The sequence below is a fragment of the Ornithorhynchus anatinus genome, unplaced genomic scaffold, assembly GCF_004115215.2.
Source record: "Ornithorhynchus anatinus isolate Pmale09 unplaced genomic scaffold, mOrnAna1.pri.v4 scaffold_80_arrow_ctg1, whole genome shotgun sequence".
In the NCBI taxonomy this organism is placed as follows: domain Eukaryota; kingdom Metazoa; phylum Chordata; class Mammalia; order Monotremata; family Ornithorhynchidae; genus Ornithorhynchus; species Ornithorhynchus anatinus.
Window position 1 is genome coordinate 175,842 of NW_024396936.1, and position 7,867 is coordinate 183,708.

The window sequence follows — 7,867 nt, forward strand, 5'->3', positions numbered from 1 at the left end:
ACCTTGAAGGTAAAGGCTGCAGGGCCTAAACCTGAACGGAAAGGGTTGGGGGCCACACCTGCAAGGTAAACTCTAAGGGTCGCAAACTGAAGCCCAAAGTGTTAGGGACATTACCTGCAAGGCAAACTCTGGGGTTGGGGGCAGGGCACCAAGCTGGTACCAGAAGGGTTCAGGTCCAGACCTTCAAGGCAAAGGCTGCAGGAACCAATCTGTAACAAAATGGGTTTGGGGTCAAACCAGAAAGACAAATGCTGTGGGGCCCAAACTGTAACCAAAAGCATTAAGGGCCAAACCTGCAAGGCAGAGGCTGAGAGACCCAAACTGGAACCAAGATCGTTCAGGGCATAACCTGCAAGGCAAGTGTTCGGGGCCAAGCCTGCAAGGCAAAGCCTTCCTGGCCCAAACAGGAACGAGGGGTTTGGGACCAAACCTGCAAGGCAAAGGCTGCAGGGACCAAACCTGAATGAATAGGGTTCAGGGCCAAACCTACAACACAGACTCGAGGTGGCTCAACCAAAGGGTTCCAAAGGGTTCGGAGCCAAACCTGCAAGGCAAACTCTGGGGAGGTCAAACTAGTACCAAAAGAGTTCTGGGCCAAAACTGCAAAGCAAAGATTGGGGCGGGGGGGCGGGGGCAAACATGCAAGGCAAAGTCTCTTTGGTCCTAACTGGAACCAAAAGGGTTCAGGGTAAAACCTGCAAGGCAAAGGCTCTGGGCCTCCAACTAGAACCAAAAGGGTTTGAGGGTCAAACCTGCAAGGCAAAGGCTGGGTGGAAGCGAGGGCAAAAGTGGACCCAAAGGCATTCAGGGTCAAACCTGCAAGGCAAAGGCTAGCGGGGCAAACCTGGAATGAAAAGGGTTTCAGGCCAAACCTGCAAGTCAAAAGTTGTGGGGGCAAAAGTGGAACGAAAAGGATTTGGAACCAGGCCTGCAGTGCAAAGGCTCAGGGGAAAATCTGGAAGGCACAGGTCCCAAAATTGAAAGAGAAGGGTTCGAGTCCAGACCTGGAAGCCAAAAGCAGGGAGCCCCAAACTGGTACGGAAAGTGTTCGGGGACATATCTGCAAGGCAAGGCTGGGGGACCCAAACTGCAATGAAAAGGGTTTGGGGCAAAACCTCCAAAACAAAGACTTGTGGGGACAGGGGAGAGGGGGGTGGAATAGGAACGACAAGGTTTTGGGGCCAAACCTGCAATGCAAAGGCTGGGGGGTGCAAATCTGGAAGACAAAGGCTGGGGGGGTCCCAAAATGTAATGAAAAGCGTTTGGAGCCAGGCCTGGAATGCAAATCAGGGGGCATACTGTGACGAAAAGGATTCGGGGCCAAAACTGCAAGGCAAAGTCTGGGGGGAAAATATGGAAGGCAAAGGCTGGGAGTCCCAAACGGAACGAGAAGGGTTTGGGACCAGGTCTGGAATCAAAGGAAGCAGGGGCCAACCTGGAACGAGAAGGCTTTGGGGTCACATCAGAAAGGCAATGACCGGGTGGGCAACCTGGAATGAGAAAACCTCGGGGCAAGGCCTTATGGAAATGGTGGGGGAGTCCAACCTGGAAGACAAAGACCGGCGGGCCCAACCTGGAACAAGAAGACTCAGGGCCAAGCCTGGAGGGCAAAGTTTGGGGGGTGTCCAAACTGGAATGAGAAGGCTTCGGGGCCAGGCCAGGAAGGCAAAGGCGGAGAAGCCAAACCTGGAACATGAACGATTTGGGGCCAGGCATGGAAGGCAATTGTGGGAGGTTGCCGGGAGGGAACCTTGAACAAGAAGGGTTTGGGGCCAAACCTGGAAGGCAATGGCAGGAGGCCCAACCTGGAACAAGAAGGGTTAGGGGCCTGGCCTGGAAGGCAACGGTGGGGTCTAGGCCGGGAACTCAAAGGTGGAGGGGCCCAACCTGGAACAAGAAGGGTTTGGGGCCAGGCCTAGAAGGCGAAGGCAAGGGTGCCGAACCTGGAAACAAAGGCGGGGTGGCCCACCTGCAAGGCAAAGGCCGGGGGGCCCAAGATGGAATGAGAAGGGTTCGGGCCCAGCCTGGGAAACAAAGTCAGGGGGATTCAAACCTGGAAGGAGAAGCGTTTGGGGCTAGGCCTGGAAGGTAAAGGTGAGGGGTGCCAAACCTGGAAAGAGAAGTGTTTGGGGCCAGGCCTGGAAGGCAAAGGCATGGGGGCCCAACCTGGAATGAGAAGGGTTAGGGGCCAGGTCTGAAAGACAAAGGCGGGGGGGCAGTCCAGGAACTCAAAGGCAGAGGGGCCCAACCTGGAAAGAGAAGAGTTCAGGGCCAGGCATGGAAGGCCAAGGCCGGGGGGCGCCCATCGTGAAAAGCAAAGGCAGAGTGGCCCAACCTGCAAGGTAAAGGAGGGCGGGAGGGGGCAACCTGGAACGAGAAAGGTTAAAGGGCAGGCCTGGAGTAAAGGCAGGGGAACCAAACCAGGAACGAGAGGGGTTCATGGCCAGGCATGGAAGGCAATGGCAGGGCTGCACCCCACTTGGAATAAGAAAGGTTCAGGGCCAGGCCTGGAATCAAAGGGGTGGGAGCAACCTGGAATGAGAAGGGTTCGGAGCCAGGTTGGGAAGGCAAAAGTGGGGGAATCCAACCTCGAAGACAAAGGCAGGGGGGCCAAACCTGGAACTTGATGGGTTCTGGGCCAGGCTGGGAAGGCAGAGGCAGGGGGGTCCAACCTGGAAGGAGAGGAGTTCGGGACCAGGCCTGGAAGACAAAGGGGGAGAGACCAAACCTGGAAGGAGAAGGCTTTGGGGCCAGACCTGGAAGCCAAAGGCCAGGGGACCCAACCTGGAACAAGAAAGGTTAGGGGCCAGGCCTGGAATCAAAGATGGCGGGGCGGAGAGGGAGCAACCTGGAACGAGAATGCTTTGGGGTTAGGTAGGGAAGCCAAAGGATGGGGGGCCAAAGCTGGAACATGAAGGCTTCGGGGCAGGCTGGGAAAGCAAAGGCTGGAGGGCCAAACCTGGAATGAGAAGGGCTCAGGGCCTGGGCCTATAAGGCAAAGACGGGAAGGGGTCCAATCTGCAAGGCCTCGGGGCCAAGCCAGTTTGGCTTGGGTTAGGCAAGAGGTGAAGTTCAGGTTAGGAGATATGTTACTCTAGGGAAACGGGTAGATCGGGGGAAAGGTTAGGCCATGGGAAAATTTAAGTGAGGGAATAAGTTATACTGGGGAAAAGGTTAGGCTGGGAGAAAGCTTAGGTTGGAAGAAAAGGTAAGCCTTTGGGAAAAGGTTAGGCTAGGTGTAAAGTTTAGGTTAGGGGAAAAGCAGGTTAGGCTAGGTGTAAAGTTTAGTTTCAGGGAAAACCTTAGTCTAGGGGATAGGGTTAGGCTTGGGGAAATGGCTAGGCTAGGGGGAAAGGTTAGACTATGGGAGAAGGTTAGGCTAGGAGAAAAGGTTAATCTCAGGGAAATGTTTAGACTAGGGAAAAAGGTAACTATGGGTAATGGATAAGCAAGGGGAAAAGCTTAGACCAGGGGAAAGATTTTGCAAGGGCAAGGTAAGGCTAGGGAAAATGTTTAAGCTAGGGGAAAAGGTTAAGTCAGGGAAAATGTTAGGCTATGGTAAATGGTTAGGCTAGGGGAAAAGGTTTCACTAGGAGAAAATGTTTAGACTAGTTGAAAAGATTAGGCAAGGTGAAAAGGTTAGGCCAGGGAGAGGTTAGAGTAGGGGAAAACGTTAGTTTAGGGGAAAAGCTTAGGCCGGGGAAAAGCTGAGGCCAGCAGGAAAGGATAAGGCAGTGGAAAAGTTTAGGGTAGGGGAAAATGTTACATTAGGGAAAATGTTAGGTTCGGGGCAAAAGGTTAGGAGAGGTGAAAGGTTAGGTGAGGGGAAAGGTTAGGACAGGGCAAAAGGTTAGGCGAGGGGAAAGGATAGGCTAAGGGAATAGGTTAGACTGTGGGAAAAGGTTAGACTGTGGGAAATTGATAAGCCAGGGAAAAAGGTTAGGCAAGGGAAAAAGGTTAGGCTAGGGGAACGATTAGGCTAGGGGAAACATGAAGTTGGGGAAAATTTTAGGCTAGGGGAGAATGTTGGGATAGGGGAAAAGGTTAGGAGAGGGAAAAAGTTAGCCTAGGGGAAAAGGTTAGGCCAGGAGAAATATTTAGGCTAGGGGAAATGTTTAGGCTAGGGGGAAAGTTTAGGCCAGAGTGAAGTTTAAGTTAGCGGAAAAAGTTAGGCAAGGTGAAGAGGTTCGGCTAGGGGAAAGAGTAAGCTTAGGGGAATAATTAGGCTAGGGCGTAACGTTAGGCTAGGTGAAAGTTTAGGTGAGGGGAAAAGGTTATGCTAGGGGAAAAGGTTAGGCCAAGGAAAAGGTTAGGCCAGGGAGAAGGTTAGGTCAGGGGAAAGGAATAAGCCAAGGGAAAAGGTTAGGCTAGGGGAAAAGGTTAGACTAGGATGAAGGATAGACTGGGGGTCAGGTTAGGCTATGGGAAAAGGTCAGGGCAGGAAGAGGTTAGGCCAGGGGAAAAGGTTAGGCCAGGGGAAAATGTTAGGCCAGAGAAAAAGGTTAGGCCAGGGAAAATGCTTAGGCCAGGGGAAAAGGTTAAGCAAGGGGACGGTTTAGGCGAGGGGAAAAGTTAGGCTAGGGGAAAAGGTTAGGTTTAGAGAAAAGGTTAGGTCTAGTGGTAAAGGTTTGACAAGAGAAAAGGTTAGGTCTAGGGGTAAAGGTTTGACAAGGGAAAAAGTTTAGGTTAGGGTAAAAGGTTAGGTTAGGGGAAAGATTAGGCTAGGGGAAACATTAGTTTAGGGGAAAATATTAGGCATGGGGAGAAAGTTGGGGTAAGGAAAAGGTAAAATATTAGGCCGGGAAAAATTTAGGCCAGGGGAAAAGGTTAGGTCAGGGGAAAAGGTTAGGCTAGGGGAAAAGGTTAGGCCAGGAGAAAGGTTAGGTCAGGGGAAATGTTTATAACCAGGGAAAAGGATAGGCTAGGAGAAAGGTTAGGCCAGGGAGAAGGTTATGGCCAGTGGAAAAGGTTAGTCTAGGGGAAAGTGTTAAGCTAAAAGAAAAGATTAGTCTAGGCAAAAACATTAGTCTGGGGAATGGTTAGGCTAGGGCAAAGGGTTAGGCTGGGGAAAATTTGGACCAGGAGAAAAGGTTAGGCCAGGGGAAGAGGTATGGCTAGGGGAAAGGTTAGGCCAAGGGAAAGAATAGGCTAGGAAAAACATTAGGCTAAAGGAAAAGTTTAGGCTAGGGGAAAAGGTTAGACTAGGGGAAAAGCTTAGGCCAAAGAGAAGGTTAGGTCAGCTGAAAAGGTTAGGTCAGTGGAGAGGGTAGGCCAAGCGAAAAGGTTGGGTTGGGGAAAGGTTAGCCTAGGATAAAGGTGGGCTTGAAGTCAGGTTATTCTGTGGGAAAGGTTAGGCAAGGGGAAAAGTTTAGGCTAGGGGAAGTGGTTAGGTGAAGGGAAAGGTTAGGCTAGGCAAAAATGTTAGGCGAGGGTAAAAGGTCATGCTAGGGGAAAAGGTTAGGCTAGGGGAAATTTTAGGTTAGGGGAAAATATTAGGCTAAGGGAGAAAGTTGGGGAAGGGGAAATGGTTAGGAGGGGGAAAAGGTTAAGCTAGGGGAAAAGGTTAGGTCATGGGAAATGATACTCCAAGGGAAAAGGTTAGGCTAGGACAAAGGTTAGGCTAGGGGTCAGGTAAGGCCAAGGGAAATGGTGAGGCCAGGGGAAGAGGTTAGGTTAGGGGAAAAAATTAGGCAAGGTGTAATGTTTATGTTAGGGGAAAGGTTTGGCAAGGGAAAAGGACAGTCCAGGGGAATAGGTTAGGCCAGGAGAAAAGGTTAGGCCAAGGGAAAAAGTTAGGCCCAGGGAAAAGATTATGCCAAGGGAAAAGGTTAGGCTGGGAAAAAGGTTGGGCTAGGGGAAAGGATAGGCCAAGGGAAAAGGTTAAACTAGGGGAAAGGATAGGCCAAGGGATAGGTTAAGCTAGGGGAAAGATTAGGCTAGGTATAAAGCTTTGGTTAAGGGAAAAGTTAAGGCTAAGGGATAAGGTTAGGGTAGGGAAAAAGGCTAGGTTAGGAGAAAAGGTTAAGCTAGGAGAAAAGATTAGGCCATGGGATAGGTTTATGCCAGGAAAAAGGTTATTTTAGGAGAAAAGGATAGCCTAGGGGACAAGGTAGGGCAGGGGATAGATTGGTCTCGGTGTAAAGGTTAGTGTAGGGGAAAACTTTAGGCTAAGGGAAAAGGTAAGGCTAAGGGAATAGGTTAGGCTAGATGAAAAGGTTAGGCTGGGAAACCTAAGGTTAACCTTAGGCCAGGGGAAAAGGTTAGTACAGAGGAAAAGTTTAGGCCAGGGAGAAGGTTAGGCTACGGTATAAGTTTAGGCAAGGCATAAAGTTCAAATTAAGGGAAAAGATTAGGCTAAGGGAAAATACTAGGCCAGGAGAAAAGGATAGGCCATTGGATAAGGTAAGGCAAGGGGAAAAGGTTAGGCCAGGGGAAAGATTTGGCTAGGGAACGGTTAGGCTAGGGGTCAACGTTAAGGTAGGGGAAAGGTTAGGCCAAGAGAAAAGGTTAGGCTAAGGGAAAAGTTTAGGCTAAGGGAAAAGGTTAGGCCGGGGGCAAAAGTTAGGCCAGGGGAAAAGGTTAGGCCAGGGGAAAAGGTTAGGACAGGGAAAAGGTTAGGCCAGGGGAAAAGGTTAGGACAGGGGAAAAGGTTAGGCCAAGGGAAAAGGATAGGCTAGGGGAAATATTAAGTTGGGGAAAACAGTAGAGGGGAAAAGGTTAGGCAGGGTGAAAAGTTTAGGTTGGGGAAAAGCTTAGGCTAGGGGGAAAGGGTTGGGCAATGGGACAAGGTTAGGCTAGTGAAAAGGTTTAGGCTAGAGAAAAGGTTAGGCAAGGTGAAAAGTTTAGATTAGGGGAAAATGTTTGGCTAGGGTATAAGGTTAGGCTAGGGGAAAAGTTTCGTCCAGGGGAAAAGGTTAGGTCAAGGTAAAGATTAGTCCAGGGGAAAAGTTCATGCTAGGAGAAAAGGGTAGGTTGGGGGAAAAGGGTAGGCCACTGGCAAAGGTTAGGCTAAAGGAAAAGCTTGGGATAGGGAAAGACATTAGGCAAAGAGATAAGTTTAGCCTAGGGGAAAAGGTTAGGACAGGGGAAAGGGTTAGGCAAGGGTAAAATGTCAGGCGACGGAAAAAGGTTAGGCTATGGGAAATAATCATTGGGATAAGGTAAGGCTGGGGAACGGTTAGCCTAGGGAAATGTTAGGCTAGGGGAAAGGTTTAGGGCACGGGAAAAGATTGGGTCTGGTGAAAAGGTTAGACTAGGGGACAATATTAGTGTAGGGAATAAGGTTAGGTGATAGGGAAAGGTTAGAAGAGGGGGAAAGCTTAGGCGAGGGGAAAATGTTAGGCGAGGGGAAAAGGTTAGGGAAGGTCTAAAGTCTAGGTTAGGGAAAAGGTTAGGCTAGGGTTAATAGGCTAGGGTAAAAGGTTAGGCAATAGAAAATGGTTATGTCAGTGGAAAGATTAGGCTCGGGAAGGGTGTTGGGCTAAGGTAAAAGGTTAGAATAGGGGAAGAGTTAAGGCTAGGGGAAAAGAAATAGGCCAGGAGAAAAGTTTAAGCTGGGTAAAAGTTAAGCTAGGGGAAAAGGTTAATACAAAGGGTTAGGCTAGGGGAAAACATTAGGATAAGGTAAAACGTTAGGCTAGGGGAAAAGGTTAGGCAAGGGGACAGGCTTAGGCTAGGTGAAGGGGTTAGGAAAGGGGAAAATGTTAGGCTAGGAGTATAAGTTAGCCTAGAGGAAAAGGTTAGGCCCTGAGAAAAGTTTAGGCCAGGGAAAAGGATAAGCTAAGGGAAAAGGTAAGGCCAGGCGAAAAGATTAGGCCAGGGGAATAGTTAGGCCAGGGGAAATGGTTAGGTCAGGAATAAAGGTTAG